General features: G+C 47.8%; 1 non-coding gene across 1 annotated transcript; it reads left to right on the top strand.

Annotated features, from left to right (window-relative positions):
* Positions 1–6,188: 6,188 nt before the first annotated feature.
* On the top strand, positions 6,189–6,353 carry LOC127537261 (U1 spliceosomal RNA). Its single transcript, XR_007946870.1, has one exon. It is a non-coding gene; the product is annotated as a U1 spliceosomal RNA (small nuclear RNA).
* The last annotated feature ends 362 nt before the right edge of the window (positions 6,354–6,715 follow it).

Here is a 6,715-nt window from a genome sequence, read left to right as displayed (position 1 = left end):
GCCCTGTCCTATCTCGACCAGTCCGGTCCACGAAGCGGACCCTTAGGCCGGTCCGGCCGCGACCTGTCCCGCCTTCGGGCTGTCCCCCGAAGCGGACCCTCTGGCTTGCCCAGCCTCGACCGGGCCGCCCACCGGAACGGACACTCCGTCCTGCCCATCCACGGCCAGCCCGACCACCGGAACGGGCTCTCCGTCCTGTCCATCCCCAGCCAGTCCGGCCCACGGTCCGTCCCCCGGAGCGGACCCTCCGGCCCACTCATCCCCAGCCAGTCCGGCCCACGGTCCGTCCTCCGGAGCGAACCCTCCGCCCTATCCATCCTCGGCCAGTTGAGCCTTCGGGCCGACCCCCAGAGCTACTGCCCTGCTAGTTCTGTCCGGCCCTTCCCTTCACTCAGTCCAGTCCGGCCCTTTCCTTCACTCAGTTCAGTCCGGTCCAGTCCCCGTCCTGCCCTGTTCCAATCCTGCCCCAGTCTAGTTTCCCCTTTGGGCCCCTCTAGTTTCCCCTTTGGGCCCCTCTAGTTTCCCCTTTGGGCCCCTCTAGTTTCCCCTGTGGGCCCTTCAAGTTTCCCCTGTGGGCCCCCGCCTGTCTGTCCGGCCTCGGAGCCGTCCGCCGGAGCGGCCCCGCCTGTCTGTCCGGTCCCTACCTGCCCAGTCCCTGGGCCGTCCACCGGAGCGGCCCCGTATGTCTGTCTGGACCCCAGGCCGTCCTCGGAGGAGGACCCTCCGGCGAGTCCAGCTTCGGCCGGCCCCGCCTCCAGGCCTCCCTCTGAAGCGTGCCCTCCGCCCTGTCCTATCTCGACCCGTCCCGCCTTCTGGCCGTCCCCCAGAACGGACCCTCCGGCTTGTCCTGCCTCGACCAGTCCGGTCCACGAAGCGGACCCTTAGGCCGGTCCGGCCGCGACCTGTCCCGCTTTCGGGCTGTCCCCCGAAGCGGACCCTCTGGCCCGTCCGGCCTTGGCCTCTACCGCCTCCGGGCCGCCCCCCGGAACGGACCCTCCGGCTTGCCCAGCCTCGACCGGGCCGCCCCCCGGAACGGACCCTCCGGCTTGCCCAGCCTCGACCGGGCCGCCCCCCGGAACGGACCCTCCGGCTTGCCCAGCCTCGACCGGGCCGCCCCCCGGAACGGACCCTCCGGCTTGCCCAGCCTCGACCGGGCCGCCCCCCGGAACGGACCCTCCGGAACGGACCCTCCGGCCCACTCATCCCCAGCCAGTCCGGCCCACGGTCCGTCCTCCGGAGCAGACCCTCCGCCCTATCCATCCTGGGCCAGTTGAGCCTTCGGGCCGACCCCCAGAGCTACTGCCCTGCTAGTTCTGTCCGGCCCTTCCCTTCACCCAGTCCAGTCCGGCCCTTCCCTTCACCCAGTCCAGTCCGGCCCTTCCCTTCACCCAGTCCAGTCCGGCCCTTCCCTTCACCCAGTCCAGTCCGGCCCAGTCCCCGTCCTGCCCTGTTCTCAGTTCAGTCCTGCCCAGTCCCAATCCTGCCCCAGTCTAGTTTCCCCTGTGGGCCCTTCAAGTTTCCCCTGTGGGCCCTTCAAGTTTCCCCTGTGGGCCCTTCAAGTTTCCCCTGTGGGCCCTTCAAGTTTCCCCTGTGGGCCCTTCAAGTTTCCCCTGTGGGCCCTTCAAGTTTCCCCTGTGGGCCCTTCAAGTTTCCCCTGTGGGCCCTTCAAGTTTCCCCTGTGGGCCCTTCAAGTTTCCCCTGTGGGCCCTTCAAGTTTCCCCTGTGGGCCCTTCAAGTTTCCCCTGTGGGCCCTTCAAGTTTCCCCTGTGGGCCCTTCAAGTTTCCCCTGTGGGCCCTTCAAGTTTCCCCTGTGGGCCCTTCAAGTTTCCCCTGTGGGGGCTCCTGGCTGCCCTTGGTAGCCGTGGGTTCTCGCCCCGGCTGGCTCCGTAGGGCGCCAGGAGGCGCCCATTGAGGGGGGGTGCTGTCAGGGCTCCCTCCTCACCCCCATCCTTCCCACCTGACATCCCCAAATACCCCTTTTCCCATCTGCTTTCTCCCCCTCTCCTGTTTTCTCTGCCCTGCCTGTCCCTCATCCACTCCTCTGGCCTGCCTGTCTTTCATCTGCTCCTCTGCCCTGCCTGGCCTGCCTGTCTTTCATCTGCTCCTCTGTCCTGTCTTTCCCCTGCAGCTCGGTGCCTGAGTGGAGTCTAGCTTCTCCAGCTGACTCCACTCAGGCAATCAACTATCTCCACGTCTCCCGGGCAGCTGACAACCATCTCACTAACGACTCACCACTGCAATAAAGACCGGCACAGCCTTCCACTCCCTGCCAGAGTATTGAACAAGAACCATGCAGTTCGGTTTGCTCTCTAGCCGCCTTCAGTATTTTCTGTTTTGAGTTCTGCCGTGTTTTTTGACATTGTTTTTCTCCTGCTTTCGTTCAGTTCGGCTGCCCGGGATCCCCCACTCCTGCCCGGATCCCCCACTCCTGCCTGGAACTCCCCGCTCCTACACCCTGGTTTTCCCCCACCTAGCCACCATCTTCACCCCAAACAATAAACCATTTGCACTCAGCCAGCCCTGGTAGTGTGGTTGTCTGCTCAGGTCCACCAGCTCAGCTCGTGACAGAAAGGCCATCACCTGATGTTAGACTTAAAAATAAGTAACAAACTGTTTGTGAACGGAATCGATTTATTAGATAGAAAATGTAATAATAAAATAATAAGAAAATCTATTCAAAAAAATAAAATTGCTCACCCGAAATGCAAATTTTGGTGGAACTCTCAATTTCGAAATATAAAATGGAAAAAAACTTGGATGGAGTCATTTCAGTACTGTTTAAACAATAAAATAAGAGAAACACATTTTAAAATACTTCATAGATATTATCCAACAAACAAAGCCATCTCAAAATTTACTGACATAGATCCCAGTTGTTCATTTTGTCAAAGTGGCACTGAAGATATTATCCACCTGTTCTTTTCATGCCCTATAACCAATAAATTATGGAAAGACGTAGAATCCCATCTTAGTCAGAAACTTTCAGCCACAGTCAGGATAAACATAGATCATATTATAACAGTGTATAATCATACAAACAGGAAAATAGAAAAAATCGTGAACATATTTATTCTTTTTGGGAAATATTACATCCACAAAACAAAATTCTCAAAATCCAAACCATTATCCAAATCATTACTCACAGAAATAAATCATTACTTTCAGTCATTGAAATACCTTACAAACAAAAAATCAATAGAAGTATGGAATATTTATGAAGAACTGTTTTGTTAAGGAGATGCCTCTGTTTTTTTTTTTTTAATGTTATGTAATTGTCAGAATTCTTTTAGTTTTGTTTATTTTTTTGTTTTTTTCCCTTGCTGTTTTTTTTCTCTCGTTCTTTATTTGAATGTTTTATTGTAACAAAAGTATGAAAATTATCGGAAGGAACTGTCTGTATTTGCTGTAAATATGTATGTAAATAGAAAATTCACTGTAAATATGTATAATACACAATAAAAAAAAACTGTGGCCAAAAAAAGTGTCATCCTCCCTGAAAAACTTTTTAAATTGTAAGTATATTTTCAGTGAATTCATCTTTTAAAGCTTTAAGTTCTGCATTTAAACCGTAACGTGAGCATTTTAGTGATCATCTATTGTGGTAACTTATAAAAAATGCTCTAAATGTGCGACCGGAAGTGTCCAGCTCTCTCTCTTGTTGGTGAAAAAACGCATGACTCCTCCGGAGCAGCAGGTGGCAGCAACGTTCCAGTCTGTGGTCTACCACCAGCGAAGATTGAAACAGGAAGTGGTCAGAATGCATCTGTGTGTTTATATTCGTTTTTTCTGAATATAAAACGTAGATCAAACTATTTTTGGCTTCAGTTTGATTAAGCTTTCATTCAGCTGACCGTTCTTGTGAGCTGGTAGTGATCTGTAGGAGCATAGATATATACAAACACTAGATGGCTCATGAGCGCTGTCAGCCTATGGGAGACGCCAGTGTTTACAAACAGTGACGTCACGAAGTCACGTGATTACCGCGCTGGTTGGCAAGAGGAACCAGAGGAACAATGGCTGATGCGAACTATCCTTCCGTGAAATTGTCCGATTATGCTCAATCCTTATCATCTGAGGCCCGACAAATATATGTGAGTAAGCTGAGATATCAGGGAAACAGTAAAACCTTGCCAGATCCCTACAATTTGAAGACTGGGTGGGTTGACGATCCTTCATTCATTCACCGACATTTATTTTTACTTGATTGACACCGCTGGGCCGTTCACCCACCCAAAAATATATAATTATGAATTAAAAATAATATATCTTCTGTTAATCTTCAACAAGATGTCAAAGAAACGTCAATACGTTGCTGTATTTTTTGTCTGCAGTATGGCTTCTATGTAACAGTAACAGACCCACAGCATTGGTGATCGAAAATAGGACAATTCTAAAAAAAAACGATCGCTAGACGCATACAGAAACAAATGTGGTTACAAATAGGAGGCTGCTGGCTTAAGGAGATGTTATTGAATATACTTCAATCGACTTTAGTGCACTTTCATCGCCTAAAAAGCGATCGGTAACACATGACAAAACTGAACCAAACCGAAAGTGTAGAGATCGCTTCACGCGAAGGATGCGACACTAAATCAATATCTTTTGGTAAATAAGCTCAAAGTTGGACATACTAAACATGCTAAACTGTTGAATAGTTTACCCGAAGAAAAGTGGGAGCCACAAACACGATCTCTGCTGCTTACTGGGGTACAATTTTTCCTGTTGATAGCTGAAGCCACCGCCATCTTCTCTCTCCTGACATCGGTATTCGGTGAAATTCCAAGCCTGATCCCTTCTCAAAACGATTTGTACAACCAACAACTACACACGATATTACCATTGTGGTAAATACATGTGCAATTTCATTCATGAAAAGCGATAACTTTACGTATTTGTTTCAAACCCGATACCGTTCTCGTAGCAAGCCGTTATGTTACTGCCAGTTCTTGCCAACCAGTAGCAGTCTTGTACCACGTGACCATAGCAAATGACGACACGCTGGCGTCTCCCATGGGGAGCAACGTCGCCACATGGCGGCCATCTTGGGACAGGGCTGCTCGATCACTCATAACATTGAAGTCAATGGATCATGGATTTTAAAATCACTGTAGATTGCTCAATTTTCAATCGATTTTACAACAGCTTGGTTTGTTATAAACGTCAGAGATGTACTTGTTTTACTGCTTACATAAGAATAATTAAAACCATTGAATTCATATAATAATGAACACAGATATCATCTTTTTTCAGCATAAATGAATGTAAATGTAATTTTATTATTTAGCATTGCACTTCTTTATTACTATCAGCTTTCTAATGCACAGATAAAAACAAAGCTCAACCAAAATCAATGCACAACAAACAGAGATGTTGTCTTTTCTTTTCATGAACCTGGTGCCTACATTACCCACAATGCATTTTGGCTGCAGGCTAACTAATCCAGGCATAGATGTATACAAACAATAAGTCTAAGGTCTCAATCAAAGTCTCTTAACAAGCAAATAAATACAACCACAACCACAAAGAATGTAATTTCGCCTAAAGATTAGGTTCTCAAAAAACGTTGGTCTCAGGAAAACCTAATAATTGAAAATCAGATTGTGAGTAACACCATCTTCAATGTGAGTAGCCAGGCAGAAAAGACACACAACTATGCCGCATTTTTCAAAACGAAAAGCTGCGATTTCGGAATTGAGCCTGAATTATAGCCACGTTAATAAGGTTTGTAATAAACTAAACCGTTTGTAAATCAATCAAGAATTGAGCGAGTTATGAGTGTTAAAGTGAGGAAATCATCCACCTTACCATTGACTACAGTACAGTGCGCCAGAGCAGTCCCCTGTCCTAAGATGGCCGCCAAGTGACGACGATGCCGACTCCGTCTTGAGACATCTAGTGTTTGTATATATCTATGTGTAGGAGGGGAAATAGATCAAATACGCAACTTTTAGCTTAGCTTTTGACATGCAAATACTGCGGTGCATGATGGTAAATGTAGTCACTTATATGTAAGATTAAATGTGAATTATCTTGGCCAACCTTTGTAAAAAATCTTCCTTTTTTGTGGTGACGTTATGTAAAGTGTAAGCGCTCTGTCGTCTGTGGTTTAGTGAGTTACAGACCGTGAGATGCATGAGTCAGCTGGGTTTGTGTGTGATGGACTCTGCTGTGTGTGAAAGCTGGAGGTCATACTTACCTGGTAGGGGTGATACCATGATCAAGAAGGTGGTTCATCCATGGTAAGGCTCAGCCATTGCACTCTAAGTTGAGCTGACCTGTGTGAATTCTCCAAATGAGGGAATCTCAACTGCAAAATTTCTGACAGTGGGGGACTGTGTCTGTGCTCTCTCCCAACAATGTGTTAAAAGAAAATTAGTTACTTTAGAGCTACTTGTGATGGAAGGGCATAATTAAAACATGTTCTTTGCATACATGTGATTGTGTTGTCATTTACTGTGAGCCGAATAGTAGGATCAGTTCACATCTTAACGTCCGACAGAGGTTGGGGTTTGTATCCATATATTCGGATCTCAAAATAAATAAATATTCAGATACCATCGTCTCAACTGAATATTCTGGTATTCGGGTCTAGACCTACAAATCAGTACTGGTTTACATGGTTTACATCAAAAACACTATAAGCCAACTTACAATGTGGAACTATTAGAAAACATCAGTATTAGAAATGAAAAAGCTGTTATTTTCTCCACAACTC

The sequence above is a fragment of the Acanthochromis polyacanthus genome, chromosome 1 (assembly GCF_021347895.1).
Source record: "Acanthochromis polyacanthus isolate Apoly-LR-REF ecotype Palm Island chromosome 1, KAUST_Apoly_ChrSc, whole genome shotgun sequence".
In the NCBI taxonomy this organism is placed as follows: Eukaryota; Metazoa; Chordata; class Actinopteri; family Pomacentridae; genus Acanthochromis; species Acanthochromis polyacanthus.
The sequence above is the reverse complement of the archived record's forward strand: the minus strand, read 5'-3'. Positions and strand labels throughout refer to the sequence as shown.